This window comes from Ambystoma mexicanum, chromosome 2q (genome assembly GCF_040938575.1).
Source record: "Ambystoma mexicanum isolate Mex_15411 chromosome 2q, UKY_AmexF1_1, whole genome shotgun sequence".
NCBI lineage: Eukaryota > Metazoa > Chordata > Amphibia > Caudata > Ambystomatidae > Ambystoma > Ambystoma mexicanum.
In genome coordinates, this window is record NC_090924.1 from 222,876,196 (window position 1) to 222,892,805 (window position 16,610).

The window sequence follows — 16,610 nt, forward strand, 5'->3', positions numbered from 1 at the left end:
CACGAGGGATAGAGACACGGGGCATGAGCGGGGGTGGGCGGCGGGAGGGATGGACACACAGGGCATGAGCGGGGGGTGGGCGGCGGTAGGGATAGACACACGGGGCATAAGCGGGGGGTGGGCGGTGGGAGGGATAGACACACATGGAATAAGCAGGGGGTGGGCGGGAGGGACTGATAGAAACACGAGGCATGAGCGGGGGGTGGGCGGCGGGAGGGATAGAGACACGGGGCATCAGCGGGGGGTGGGCGGCGGTTCGGGATAGAGACACGGGGCATGAGCAGCGGGTGGGCGGTGGGAGGGATAGAGACACGGGGCATGAGCGGGGGGTGGGCTGCGGGAGGGATAGAGACACAGGGCATGAGTGGGGGGTGGGCAGAGGGAGGGATAGAGACACGGGCATGAGCGGGGGGTGGGCGGCGGGAGGGATAGAGACAAGGAGCATGAGAGGGGGTGGGCGGCGGGAGGGATAGACACACGGGGCATGAGCGGTAGGTGGGCGGCAGGAGGGATAGACACACGGGGCATGAGCGGGGGGTGGGTGGGAGGAATAGACACATGGGGCATGAGCGGGGGGTGGGCGGCGGGAGGGATAGACACACAGGGCATGAGCGGGGGGTGGGCGGTGGGAGGGATAGACACACGGGGCATGAGCAGGGGCTCAGGGGGTGGGGGGAGGGGAGAGACACATGGGGCATGAGCGGGGGTGGCCGGCGGGAGGGATAGAGACACGGGGCATGAGCGTGGGGTGGGCGGCGGGATGGAGAGAGACACGGGACATGAGCGGGGGTGGGCGGCGGGAGGGATAGAGATACGGGGCATGAGCGGGGGGTGGGCGGCGTAAGGGGTAGACCCACGGGGCATGAGCGGGGTTGTAGGGGGGGACGAGAGACACACGGGGCATGAGCGGGGGTGGGGGCGAGGGGTGAGACACACGTGGCATGAGCGGGGGTGGGGGGAGGGGAGAGACACAAGGGGCATGAACGGGGGGTGGGCGGCAGGAGGGATAGAGACACGGGGGCATGAGCGGGAGAGAGAGACACACGGGGCATGAGCGGGGGGTGGGCGGGAGGGGGAGAGACACACGGGGCATGAGCAGAGGGTGGGCGGCGGGAGGGATAGACACACGGGGCATGACGGGGGGTGGGCAGCGGGAGGGATAGAGACACGGAGCATGAGCGGGGGGTGGGCGGCGGGAGTGATAGAGACACGGGGCATGAGCGGGGGGTGGGCGGCGGGAGGTATAGACACACGGGGCATGAGCAGGTGGTGGGCAGCGGGAGGGATAGACACTTGGGGCATGAGCGGGGGGTGGGCGGCGGGAGGGATAGACACACGGGGCATGAGCGGCGGGAGGGATAGACACATGGGGCATGAGCGGGGGGTGGCCGGCGGGAGGGATAGACACACAGGGCATGAGCGGGGGTGGGCGACGGGAGGGAGAGACACACGGGGCATGAGCGGGGGGTGGGCGGGAGGGGGAGAGACACACGGGGCATGAGCAGAGGGTGGGCGGCGGGAGGGATAGACACACGGGGCATGAGCGGGGAGTGGGCGGTGGGAGGGATAGAGACACGGGGCATGAGCGGGGGGTGGGCGGAGGGAGGGATAGAGACACGGGGCATGAGCGGGGGGTGGGCGGCGGGAGGTATAGACACACGGGGCATGAGCAGGGGGTGGGCGGCGGGAGGGATAGACACTTGGGGCATGAGCGGGGGGTGGGCGGCGGGAGGGATAGACACACGGGGCATGAGCGGAGGGTGGGCGGCGGGAGGGATAGACACACGGGGCATGAGCGGGGGGTGGCCGGCGGGAGGGATAGACACACGGGGCATGAGCGGAGGTGGGCGGCGGGAGGGAGAGACACACGGGGCATGAGCGGGGGGTGGGCGGGAGGGGGAGAGACACACGGGGCATGAGCAGAGGGTGGGCGGCGGGAGTGATAGACACCCGGGGCATGAGGGGGGAGTGGGCGGTGGGAGGGATAGAGACACGGGGCATGAGCCGGGGGTGGGCGGCGGGAGGGATAGAGACACGGGGCATGAGCGGGGGGTGGGCAGCGGGAGGTATAGACACACGGGGCATGAGCAGGGGGTGGGCGGCGGGAGGGATAGACACTTGGTGCATGAGCGGGGGGTGGGCGGCGGGAGGGATAGACACACAGGGAATGAGCGGGGATGGGCGGCGGGAGGGATAAACACATGGGGCATGAGCGGGGGTGGGCGGCGGGAGGGATAAACACATGGGGCATGAGCGGGGGTGGGCGGCGGGAGGGACAGACACACAGGGCATGAGCGGGGGGTGGGCAGCGGGATGGATAGACACACGGGGCATGAGCGGGGATGGGCGGCGGGAGGGATAAACACATGGGGCATGAGCGGGGGTGGGCGGCGGGAGGGATAGACACACAGGGAATGAGCGGTGGGTGGGTGGGAGGGAGGGATAGACACACGACGGGGCATGAGCAGGAGGGAGAGAGACACAAGGGGCATGAGCCGGGGGTGGGCGGGTTTGGGAGAGACACACGGGGCATGAGTGGGGGGTGGGCGGGAGGGGGAGAGACACACGGGGCATGAGCGGGGGGTGGGCGAGAGGGGGAGGGACACACGGGGCATGAGCGGGGGTAGGGGGGAGGGAGAGAGACACACGGGGCATGAGCAGGGGGTGGGCGGGAGGGGGAGAGACACACGGGGCCTGAACGGAGGGTGTGCGGGAGGGGGAGAGACACACGGGGCATGAGGGGGGAGTGGGCGGGAGGGGGAGAGACACACGGGGCATGAGCGGGGGTGGGGGGAGGGAGAGAGACACACGGGGCGTGAGTGGGGGGTGGGCGGGAGGGGGAGAGAGACACACAGGGCATGAGTGGGGGTTTGGGGGAGGGAGAGAGACACACGGGGCATGAGCAGGGGGTGGGGGGGATGGAGAGAGACACACGGCGTTTGTGTGCAGGCGGCAGATCCCGCTCCCCGGCCCTCCGCTGGCCACAGTGTGCCGATGGCGTGAGCGGGGGGCTGGAGGAACAGGGGAGACACGGAGCATGAGTGAGGGTCCGGGGGACAAGAAGGACACACAGGGCATGAGCGGGGGTGGAAGGAACAGGAGACAGACACGGGCGGACTTACTGTGCAGGCGGCAGATCCCGCTCCTGCTGACAAAGCCTCTCATGCGAGGAACAAAGATGGCGGGCATCTCTGAAGCCAGACGCACTGCACTCTTTCACCGCATCCAATGAGAGAACACGTCAGATGTCCGCGGACATCACGCAAGCTGCTTGCCCAATCACCATCCTGTCCACGGAGCGAACAGGGAAGTGTGTCCGCGAAGCGAACACAGATATCACTATTTTTTTCACTTACATTTTTGTCATTTTTTTAAGAACTACTGGACGGATTTACACCCAATAAAGCAAAGCACGCTTTCGGGACCAAGCCGTCGCTCCTGCCGCAAATTTGGTGTAAATCCGTCCAGCGGTTTGGGGTGTAGGCGTGAGCAAAGTTTTTTTCCATTATGTCTATGGAAAAAAACAAAAGTTTTGGGACCCACCCTATAACTTTTCCCCCCTGGACGAATCCTCACCAAACTTTGCAAGAGTGGGCCATATACTTTTTTTGCAAAGTTTGGTGAGGATTCGACCAGGGGGAGCGCAGTTGTAAGCCGCCCAAAAAGTGCTCTTCCTATGGAAACACCAACTTATCCATAACTACATGGCCACTACCGTGGCCATGTAACATATATATATATATAAATATATATATATATTACAAGGCCCGCGGGGTAGCAGCTATGTAGTTAAGGAGTTATGGTTAAGTTGCTAAACCCATAGGAAGACCTCTTTTTGGGCACCTTATATCTTCGCTCCCCCTGGAGGAATCCTCACTAAACTTTGCAAAAAAAAAAGTATATGGCCCACTCTGAATTTTTTGGGCAAGTTTGGTGAGGTTTCTTCAAGGGTGGGTAAAGTTATAGGGGGGTATGACATTTTTTTTTCTCCATAGATTGAATGTGGTCAAATGGTTGCCTGTATGGCTCTATTATTTTGTGCTGGGTGTGGGCAAGGCCTAGACTGTTGGGTGCATGGCCAAAGGCCTTAGGCCGTAGGCCATGCACCCAAAAGCCTAGGCCTTGACCACAGCCACCACAACATAATGCAGCCAGACGATATTGCCTCATGAAAGGAATTCCACAGCAAGACACATGCAAAATATGGACAATGTACACAGCCATCCACATACCGTTCACCACACCCAATGCAACGTCATGCTGCCATTCATGCAAATATGTGGCCAGAGTGAAAGTTGGCAGGCTAAATTGCAGATGGGGAGTGCACTGGTTCCATGCAAATGGCATTTCTTTCACCATCCTTGGCAATGCTATTTTGTTTCACAATGAGCAAGAAGCATTGAAGAGAATCCAGCAAAACTGTAAAGAGGAAACAAAAATAGAAATTGAGATGAAGAGCAAACACAAACAAGGTTCTGTGCAAGCACATCAAAAGAAAAAAGTAAACATTTTTGAAAAAAGCCTCTTTTAAGAGGTACCACTACAAAGAACATCCTCGACCCAGTTGCAAATGTATTCCCCCCTCTCGTTCGTAGCACGATATCTCTGCAGACTCCAAGGTACTGCCAGGATTGCATGTGCCACATCCAGGCCTTTTCAGGATGGCAGCCATGGAAATGAGAGTGTGGAGGTGAAGGTATAGCTCAATGAAGTTTGTGGTTGTTGTGTGTACGCCAAAAACTGTGGCAGAAGGTCCATTTCTACAGACACATGCTGACGCCTATGGATGAAGTGTCCAAGGTAAATGGCAAGCTTCCTGTTTGTATGCATGCATTGTACGTACTTTATGTATGTTGCTAAGGTACATACATTGCTGCTTTTGTGCTATATTTTTATGAATTCTGTAAGATATGATATGATATGATATGGCATTTATAATGCACCTATAGACAAGTGTTTCAAGGTGCAATGCAGCAAGGGAGGGGGAACAGAGGGAAGACAGAGACAGAGAACCTACTAGGCCAAGTGTCATTCAGATCATGTAAGTGCTGAGGAAGGGAGAGGAGGAGAAGTGTGGAGTGGGAGGCGGGGTGGGGACAGTGCAGTACAAGGGGTAATAGAATAAATAAAACAATAAGAGAAGAAAGGCCAGTTGGTGGCAAGAGCAAGTAAAAGTGCAGACATCAGGTGTCAAGTGCTGGGGGGGACTGTAGGGGTACAGAAACAGTCTCCAAGCTCTGGGGTTGGCAGTGCAGGCTTGTAACTGGTGGGGGAGGGGACCTGGGCCAGAGATCAGCGGGTTGCCAGGTTACCAGTACACATTCAGCCAGGAATTCAGCAGGGGAGAAGATGAGAGAAAGCATAAGCAAAGAGGAAGGTTTTGAGGTGCTTCCGGAATCGGAAATGGTTCTGCTCAAGTTTTGGGTAGGCAGGGAGGTAGTTCCAAGAGGGAGGCCCCAACCAAAGAAGGAGATCTATCATCAACTCGTTGTTGGAGAAATGTTGACCCTGAGGGAGTTGGAGGTGGATGAGCGAGAAGTAAGATATTTAGGAAGAGAGAGTTGAAGATATTGAGGCCCCAGGCCTCAGATGGCCTTGTGGACAATGCAGAGGGTTTTGAACTTAATCCTCGCAGCCACTGGGAGCCAGTGCAGAGATTTCAGTCCTGGAGAGATATGTTCCCTGGGCTTGAGGACAAGAACAAGTCTCACAGTCCTGTTCTGGATGAGTTGCAGAGGGCGGAGTGTAGAAGCAGGAAGATTTAGAAAGAGGCTGTTGCAATAATCCAGCCTAGAGAGCACCAGAGCTGTGCAGACAGTGAGCTTATGGGGGAAGGAGAGGAAAGGAAGAATACCTCTGAGGAGGTGCAGCTGGTAATGTGACTTCCTAGAGATGTCAGAGATGTGAGGAGAGAAGGAGAGTGTGGCGTCGAAGATGACCCTGAGGATTTTGGCCTCGCAAGTGGGAGCAGGAAGAGGGCCAAGAGAGGCCGGCCAGAGAGTGACAGGAAAGGAGGGAGCAGATGTGCCGATGAGGAGAATCTCAGTCTTACTGGCATTAAGGCAGAGATCATTGGCGGCACACCACTCCTGGATAGCAGACAGACAGTCAGAGATGAGAGACGGAGACGAGGTGGCCGAAGGAAGCATGAAATTGAGCTGACTCTAATCTGCATAGCACTGAACGTTGGGGCAGAGAGCGACAATGCAGTGGGCAATAAGTGCCAGGCATTGGTTGAACAGCAGGGAGAGAGGTTAGACCCCTAGGGGACACCACAGGTAGTGATAAAGAGAGAGTAGAGGAAGGACCCAAGTTGGACCTGGTGTTAGGAAGAATTCTCTGTTTAGGCTGAATTTCCTAACCTAGTGAGTCCCCCAGCAGCTTTGATGGATTTCTGGAGTTTGTTTTTCCCATCCTGCCAAGAGTGTGACCCTTTTCCTCTCACTCTTGGACATGTATGTGTGTAATTCCTTTGAGATGTCAATGTGTTCGATGGGCTATGGGGTCTTTTACTCCATAGGGTCTCATAGGTTTTTCTATGTGTGTCACTCTGCACCCTACGTGTCGTGACACGGGGGCGCCCTAGCAGGTCCCCCCACCATAGACTCCATACCCGGGGACTGACTACTGTCTCCCCGGGCATGTAAAGTCACCATTGGCTTTACTAGACCTAAATTTACTAACAGAACTAGTACCAACCATCTTATTGTGGACGTGCTAGTAGGGGTAATACGATTACTCCTGGATCTGTTACTCGAGGGGGCACTGTCCCGTCCCTCCTCGTCGAGTTTTGGCTGGTGGCAGTGGAAACTACTTGTTATGTTCGACCCCGAGCATAACCCTATGGGATTCGTCCCATTGTTGAAGATTGATACTGTTTTTCGTTAATCTCCAACGTACCACCGATCTACTTATCTTAAATAGGTTTATCGAGTGGTATTTTCTGCCAGAACTCGGGTTGTAAAATGGCGTCTGTGTTTTTCTCTGTGACTCCTAAACCAAAGGTTGAGCCCTTTGTTCCACTTTTGGCGGGCCTCTGGACAGAGACCCGCGAAGGTGGCGCCATTCTGTCTGGGTTACCTCAGGGGTGTGGGAGGGGGTTTAGACACCCTGGACCGAGTTGCCTTGCCAACTCAGGTCGCACTCTGAAGTGATTGGCCCAGGTGGTGAGCCTTCCCGCTCACCACTTAGCATGTGTTGATTGACAAGCTAGGCTGAATGAATGGGGGACGTCTGCATAAAAGCAGGGCCTTTGGGACTGGATCTTCAGGAAGTCGCCACTGGACCTAAAGAATCCGACGAGGGTAACGTTGACTCGACCTGCACGACGACACCTCCGGTGGAGCCCTGCGGAATCGTCTCACAATCTCCCGACGACAGAAGAGATCTCCCTGCCGGAGAGGCTCTTTCCCTGGCTGGTGGGAACAACCAGTCTTCTTCTTCTTTGTGCTTTTTGGTCGCCCAGGATGCAGTGGTCGAATTGCCCGTGCAGAGCACCCGGCAACCGGATAGCCACTACTCCTGCACCGTGATCGAAAGGTGGTGCCTTGTGACGAAGCACTCCGCGGCTGGTTTCTTCCCTGGTGGTGCACCGGACATATTCTCTTCGACGACGAGAGCATCTCTTCTCTTGGCCAAGACCCGTCGTGCATCCACCACCAGGAACAACTGCCCCCGTCGGAGCTGTCTTCCACAACAAGGTACCGTAACCGCCTGGCTTCCCTTTTCGATCGGTTCGTGTGAGGTATCTGATTCCTCTCCGTTCCGTTGGGTTGCCTCCAAGCTTTATTCACTCTTTGTTCTGAACTGGTTCCACCTGTCGCTAACCAATTTGCTAAACGAGACTTGAATGCATCACCCGTAGAGACTTTCCAGGACATCGTGCCTTGCCTCTCACCGAGTGGGCCTGGCCGCCGAACTGTATGATCTAGTGTGATTAATGCTTTCTTGCCGTGCATTTTTACCCGCTTCAGTGCGAACCGTGTTGACTTCGTTACCTGCCTTTCTCTTCTCTCCCTTCCTCACTAAATATTCGAGTGTCATCTGGGTTGAGGTATACACCTCTGTCTGAAAATAAGTGGTGCCGTAGAACCTAGAGTTGTCGATAGTGTGGTTCAGGGGATTGAGCTTATTCCATTCTGCAGAGTAATTGTATTTTGAATTATTTGCCGTGTTCCGCTTTAGTATTTTTCATAGACGTGCTGTTAGCAATAAATAACTTACTATCTTTATACTAAAGCCTGGTTGCGTGTTTACTCGTTTTGCTGCAGAGAATTACCCTATCTTGTATGCTCCCTATACTGACCAACTTTTCTTGAGAGAAGTCTGACTGCTCAGCCACAGCTACCAATTGAATCTGTGTGGTACAGACTGCTACCAAGTGGGTTCATCGCAACACCTGTAGTCCTAAATCTTTTGCAGTGGTCCCAGAGGGAACTGCACAGGTTTCCGCCTAACACTGGTGTACAGCGGTGAGATTAGTATCGAGTATACAGTTTAGAGTGTTTTTCGATGCTGTAGAACGACTAACCACAAAACGTTACAAAAGCAACTTTCAAAAAACATGTCTACAATGGAAATTTACAGCCAAGAGTCTTTGGGCCTCATTACGACCCTGGCGGAAAGTGACTGACCGGACCGCAACAGCGTAAATAGCGTTTCCGCCATTGCACGAAGGAGCAAAGTGCGGCCAATCACGACCCATCGGGCACGAGCATTACGCCATGGCGGAATCCGAAAGGCTGCGATGGCGGAAATGACCCCAAAACGGCCCTTACCGCCGCCGTACGCTGCACCAGGTGCAATACCGCCACCCATCTTAGCGGTCACCGTAATGAGCGGTCACCGTAACGAGCGTGCACCGCAAATTACGGCCACCGTAAATATACGGAAACGGAAGTAAAAGCATGTGGCCGGAACGGGAAACAGCACGCCGCACAACTATAAAATCCGAATCCCAACACAACCATAAAAAATCCGACCCTGACACACATCCCAACCCGTTAGCAACCCCAGTTAAAAAAATAAATATGGGAAAGGTAGCCAAGAAAGCGTGTGACCGCAAGCGGCAGGTACACTTCTCCCGAGAGGAACTGACCCTGCTCACCGAGACCCTCCAGGAAAATTCCGCCGTCGTCTTCTCCAGTCAAATGACCAGGACGGCCCTTGCCAACAAGAAGGCCATATGGGCCCTGGTGGCACAGCGCGTAAGTGCGGTGGGGACAACACCCCGCACGCCACAGCAATGTCGCAAGCGGTGGGACGACCTGCGGATCCGCGTACGCAGCATACTTTCTGCGAACAGGAACATCGCCACAGCTACCGGGGGGGGTTCAGAGTCGCCCATCAAGTTGACCCCCTGGGAGGAAATCTGCGCCTCCACCATAGGAATGGAGAGCATAGAGGGAGTCGGAGGGATGGAGAAAGGAGTGCCGACATCCGGAGAATCAGGTAGGTTGGCCAAGAGAAACAATGCGAAATCCACAAACCACGAACATGTGCAGTACCATGTGACCCCATAGTGCAATACATACTTTGCCCTGACAGCGCCCTCTAAAAGTCAGAATGAACAAACAAATCAATCAAGAAGCCATAAACAACCCCTACATGTGCAGCATGCACCCCCTAACTGCATGCAGCCAAATGAATGCATCCTCAATCCACACGAAAATGAGACCACCTCCAAGGCCCAGTCCCAAATCAGCCTCATGTACCACCCCAATGCATTTGATACGTTGCCATTCCAAATCCGACAGACCCATAACTAACGCTCGCCCCTCTTTACTCCACCACAGGGTCCGATACCAACGACGAGCTGCAGGACACCCCTACCAGCACGCCTGCAAAGAGGGCCAGGACCAACGTCCCAAGAGCCTCCACCTCAGGTGCAAGGATCAAGACACGGCAGCAGCAGGAATCAAGTGGCAGCACACTGGAGGGGACTGCAACAGGCACCCCAGCAGCCAGCAAGTCCACAACCCCAGCACCACAGGTCCCCCCAAAGAACGTATCTGATGGCACTGCCTCTGGTGGTAGCAGCACCATAGGTGACACAGCTGTCATGCCAGCATGCTCCGACACGGAAAACAGTGCTGGCGACGTAGGTACCATCCATGACCTTTCCCAATCCCCCTGCATGTTCCATCCCCTACACCATGACGAAACCACGCAGGGGCACCCTGAAGACGACGACTGGCCAACCCCCACAAGTCCTGTGCCAAGGCAACATGTGTTGAGCAGCCCCCCTGTCACACCACCGCAAATGTCCATGGCCCAGCAGAGGCAACAGTCCCTCGACCTGCTGATCGAGCAACAGCAGGAAGCGTCCACGCTACTCAAGGACCATGCAAATGAATGCGGGGGTTCCAGGGCAGCCATGGAAACATCCACCGAGACACTCAGGGCACAAATAGAGAAAAGTAGTGAGAGCCTCAGGGGAGAAATGGAGAGAAGCACCGAGAGCCTGAGAGCACAAATGGAGAAAAGCACCGAGAGCCTGAGGGGGGAACTGCATGCGACGTCCAAAGACGTTTGTGCTGAACTTGCTGCTGTGCGCCGTGTGCTCTCGGAGCTCTCACAAACCCTCAGAGACATGCATGGACGCGAGCAGGCAGAGACATCATCCGTGGCAAGTTCCGTCCAGGGCAGCCCCCAACGCAGATCTGGCAGGAACCTGCGCTCCACGGGCAGGGGTGCCCCTGATACCCGTAGAGGGGGCTTGCAATAGCGTCTACCCACGGACAGCATGCATATTTGGACACTGGTGTTGGGGGGGGAGGTAGTAGGGTGGAGGGGGTGTGTTGGGCTTCACTGGGTGGCGGGTCCATAGGGTGTATAAATCAAATCACATTAACAATACAGCACCTCATTATCATCCAATGACATGTGTGGACATTGATATTTGCGTACGAGGCCTTCATAGGCGTACAGTCCACAATGTGCCTGTACTACACACACACAGTGCCACAGGTCCCCTTTCCGTGTAATAGGCACCATGCGTGGTTGCTAGAAGCATGCATCTATGATGCTCTGTCGGATTGCACGTACATCCTGTGCCTCATGGACTCCTTGAGGTGCCTCCACATCCCCACCCTCATCATCATCATCATCTTCAGGTGCATGCAGTACAGCGTCAGGGGGCATGGGCACATTCCTACGTATGCACATGTTGTGCAGCATGACACATGCCATGACCATCTTAGAAACCTTCTCATGGCTGTACATGAGTGCCCCGCCAGACCTGCTGAGGCTGCGGAAACGAGCCTTCAGTAGGCCGAATGCCTGTTCAATGACCACACGGGTACGTGAGTGGGCATGGTTGTAGTCCTCCTCATGCTCGTTCTGTGGGTTCCGGATTGGTGTAAGGAGCCATCTCTTCAGTGGATACCCGGCATCACCTGTATGAGACGAATAAAGGGTGTCAGTGGAATGATAGTGCTAAGTAGCCCCCCCCCCCCTGCAAGGTCATTGACGCATCAAATGGGCCACGATGTCATGCATGGAATGAGACTCACCGAGTAGCCAGGATCTGTGCCCTGCGTGTCGCTCCATGTAGCGTGGTATTCTTGTGTTCCTCAGGACCATAGAATCATGGGTAGATCCAGGAAATCTGGCACAACAATGCGTAAATATCTTGTTGGAGTCACACACCATTTGCACATTGATTGAATGAAATTGTTTCCGGTTGCGGTACTGGACCTCCATGGCATGTGGGACAACCAATTCAACATGGGTGCAGTCGATGGCACCAATGCAACCCGGGATGCCGCCAAGTGCATGGAATCCCACTTTAGCGTTGGTAATCTCCTGGTACGTGCGTGGTAGTGTGATGTGGTCGTCGGCGTGCTTCAGGAGGGCATCGTGCACTTGGAAGAGTGTCCGTGAGAACAGTGGCTGTGAAATGCCATGCAACTGTCCCACTGTGTGCTGGTAGGTGCCTGTGGCCAGGAAGTGGAGTGCAGACACCACCTTCAGTAGGGGTGGGATGGCGGTTGGGCTATCTATCATGCTCACGAGGTCAGCATGTGTCATGTCCACAATGGCGATTATGGTGTCCCGGTCCAAACGGTAGAGGGTGTGGATCTGCTCAGCAGTGAGGTTGAACGGATCGGCTCGGAGGCGTGGGATTGCGGGCCGCCTGCGTGGTGGTAGTGGCAGTGCTTGTGGGCCTTGCTGACCCTGCCTTGCCCTCCTCCTCCTCCTTCTCCTCCGTCTCCCCTGTGCGCCCGGTTGTTGTACCTGTTGTTGTTCGTCGTCTTCTTGTAGTTGTAGCACTTGCAGTGCTATCTGGTACCCCAGGCCCAACATCGCTAGTCCTGCCGGTAGCATTTTGGAGTGGGAGTGGTTGTGGGAGGGGTTTGGGTCTGCAATATATGTGCTGTCGGCCTGTATGGCCTCCACCTGTGCTGATTGAATGAATCTGTGGCAGATGCAATCCCTTCTGGCCGAGCACGTCCCGCACGTAAGGCTGCATTTGGCCGCATGGCATCTTGGGATTGGAATCATGTATCAAATCCCGATGGCAGTGTGATGTACTTTGACTGATTTTCATGCTATGCTCCCATTGTTACACATGCTATGATTGCAGCCGCTTACATACCTGTGAAGAGTCAGTGGTATGTAGGGCTCGATCGATGGCCGACCCTCATGCAGCACAGTAACGTACTTCACCGACGGGCGTGGCGTCCCATTTGTGATTGCAGCCAGTTAGCATCATGACACACAGCCGCACTACATTGATGTAATTGTGAATGCAAGCGTTCACAGAAGCCTTTTCGACGTAATGTTGCAAGTGAGGAATTCGAAGGCCAGCATTTTGGGTTTTGAAGTAGCGGCGAGGATACGCCCACAGGTCTGGCTGGAAATGTAACGTTCTATTGTAGAATGTCCTTGGGACATGGCCCATAACGAGCAGGCAATGAATGATATGAATTGAATGGGATGCGCAACAGCGTAGTGGACGATAAGGCAGGACGTTCCCAAATCCATCTTGCTTCACAACACTACAGATCCGGCCAGGGGCACAGTGGTTTTTGCGGACTGCATTACGCACAGACGCGATGGAAGTTTCACATATTATGTGAGTGAATATTCATGCGTTTTCATTGCGGGATGAGGGAATGATGTGTGGATGCATGGACTGATGATTCCGTTTAGGGTCTGCCATGTACATGGGTTTTTTGATTCACTCCCCTTCCCCTGCGTTATGTGATGCAAGGCTGCCATAGTGGGACATACGTCTATCTGCCCTTGTCGGATCCTCCCTGTCTCGACGCGCCTTCATACACTTGTGTCTAGGCACGTTACTAATCCCATGTCATGGGTTCTATCTTGACGGACGCATGCACAGTAACCGACGTTGACAATGGTGTATTTAGCTCGATTGGTTTCGTTATGATTCGATACTGATTTAGGGGTGTGTATATTCCTTTGGAGTGGGCTAGCATGCATATGGGTGTGGATTTGGTGTGTTGAATGAAGATTGTAATGCATCATGAGTCCCGTAATGCAATCGGTTAATTTGTGTTTCTTTTGGGTGACAGGTATCTCCTGCCCTATTGCAGATGCCATCTCTACGCCACTCCTCCAGATGGTTTTTACTCTCGACTCCTGCAGCTTCGGGTGAATCAGTGGAGCACCATTTCGATCTTATGGGACGATCGCCAATGGGCCACATGCCCTTACGCTGTACTGGTGGCTAGGTGCAACATTTCGGCCTTTCAGCTCGACTAGTGCCTGCCTCATGGGACGGACCTGCGGTTCTTGCCGCTTCCATGTTGCCTTTTGGAACGTTGATGTAGGCCCTGTGTGCCATGATGGTACAGGGCGTCACACAAGTGGAAGCCGGTCAATTATTGCAGATGCAGCCCTCGGTGATGATGGTTGTTTTGGTGGTATTTTGCAATTTGCTGTGGGGCCTTTGTCATTTGGATGTGCATTTAAATTGTATTCCGATATTTGTCGTGTTGCGTTGTTCTTTGCAGGTGATGTGGCGATTTTCGCTTTGTGGCGGTATGTATTGCGTGATGATCTGCATTGTGTTCCGCCTTCTGAGTTGAGTTGTGTGGTACAGTACTGGCCGCGTTTGCCTACGTAGCACAGTATGGTCACGGATAGGGGCTGCCATTGTGACTGTTTACATGATGTGCTGTTCAGGGGCGGGGGATTGGCTTTTGGCCGACTGGTGCCTGTCAGCCAGGTCGATTGGTGGAATGATGGGTTGTTCAGAATGTGGCTGGTCACAGGTGACTGTGTTTGCGTGCGTTTGTTGGAGGGGGACTGGGGTCATGTCCATTGGAATAGCTTCTGTATTGATGCCATCTGTGCCCTGCAGCTCCCATCGGCCCCTCTTGGGATGAGCCTGGCTGCTCAGTCACTCTGCCGACTTGTGTGGTACATGCTTCTGCTGATGGTTGGTTTGTTTACTGGCATGAGTACAGGGCTGGTGCAATCCCCCTCAGGATGCTGTTTTGGATGTTGCCTTGCGCTGGTGGCAAGCGATGGGGGACTACTGTTGTTTTGTGTCATGTGTTCTTGATTTTCATTTTGATGTATTGTACCTTCACATGCCTGTGCTGCGTCAGTACGGCTATGGTGACATGCCGTACATGGATGCCCACTCACGGGCCGCTTTGAGCCCCTGCATGCTTTTCTACGTTGGCATGCATGGGTGAATTGTGGATTTCACTGGTTGCATAGTGTGGGTACATTGCGCCTGCCAGGAGTTGTGCAATGAGGCCAGGGAGTGGAGTACAGGCACTCAGTGGGCCATTTACGGTTGGTTCGCGTTGCCGTATTTCTCGCCATGGCGGAATGGTACTTTACGACGTGCTTGATGGCGTTCAGTACATGTCCGCTAGGGTCAGAATTCGCGTACCGTTGCGCCATGGCGGTGATTCCGGTTTTGCAAGGCGCGCGTGCGCGTACTTGGTGCAGTTAGCGTTGCCGTTCACTGCGGTGTCGCTAATGGCATCGTACTTTACGGTGACGGGTCATGATCGCAACGAGCGGTGTTCGATGGCGGTATTGCATTTCCGCCATCATTTTTCCATTTCCGCAAGGGTCGTAATGAGGCCCTTTGTCGGATAAAAATACTGAGAGTCTGCGAGCTCTCTGTAGACAAGAGAATCTTCCTGTAAAAGGCAAGAAGTTAGAACTGATAGAGAGATTGCTGGCGAACCAAAGTCTGGGTACTGGTTCAGAGGAACCAAACTCTCCAGCAACTGTAGATAACAGTAATGGTGTTGATCTGAATCGTAATTCTGATGATAGCGATGAAGAGGCTGACGAGGACGGCGAGGCTAACGAAACTGTCTCACCTGTTCCTCCACCTGCCTTACCAACTGTGCCTACGGGGCCAATACCAGGTCCCACGAGTAATTCTGCTTATTTTGAACTTGAAAAAATGAAGCTCGAATTAGAATATAAACGGTTCTTGGCTCAAGCTGAACGAAACCAAGAGCTCGAGTTCAGACGAATGAATGCCCAGGCTGAGCAGAAACAAGCTGAGTTAAGACTCAGGGAAATAGAGCTTAATCATGAGTTACAAATGAAAAAGTGGTCTATAGAAAATGCTTCTCTCTCCTCTGGTTCCTCTAGGAGCTCCAGTCCCAAAAGACCCCGGATGCCGAAGGAATTAGTGGGTATGTACGAACCGAGATTGGATGTGTTGGATTGGTTGAAACTGTTTGAATACAATCATGGGCTCCAGGACATCACCGGGAATGCGTTGCTTCCCTGGTTGTTCTCTAGGCTTCCTCCTGTTGCGACTGATGTGGTAATGGAATTGGGGGAGGTGGATAAGACGGATTACGAAAGTGTGAAACTAGCTTTGATAGCTAGATTCGGGAAGACCCCTTCCCAGTATCTTAAGAGGTTTAGAACCCTCAAAAAGCATGATGGTACCCCTTGGGCTACCTGGGTGAGTGAAGGGTTGAAAAACTTAGAGGGATGGATTAAGGGTTACAAAGTTGACACTTACGAGGGTATGCGAAATCTTTTTATGTTGGAGTCGATTTATGATGCCTGTTCTCCTGAGCTCAGACAGCACTTGGCTGATTCGAAGGAATTAGATTCCAGGGCTCTAGCTAAGGCTGCTGACTTGTGGGTTGCCAACAGGGCTACTCACAAGGATTCTGGGGCAACTCAGAAAAAGGACGAGGGAAAACAGCCTAAAAAAGACTCAAAAGAGAATTCGAATAACTCACATTCCAAAGAGGTCCCCAAACAAAACCAGAAGGGTAAGCCACCGGGAAAACCAAAGCAGAATAGTGTGTCTTCTGGTGCCAAACCGGAAGGAGGTCAGAACAAGCCACCATTCCAGAAAGCATTCGGGAAATGCTTTGTTTGTGGCTCGACTGATCACGTGAAAGGAGATCCCAGATGTAAGGGTAAACCTTCAGAGGTCCACCTTGTCTCCTTAGCCTTCGCTCCAGAGGAGGAAGTCCAAATGGCAAGTGGAAACTTTCTACTGCTAGCTGACGAACCCATTGGAGTCTCAGCCAGCGTTTCTTTAGTATCTCTGGGGTTGTGGGAACAACAGAATTTAGATGTCTATAATTCTATCCCCGATAATACTAAAGAGTATTATAAGGACAGTGTCCAGGTGAATG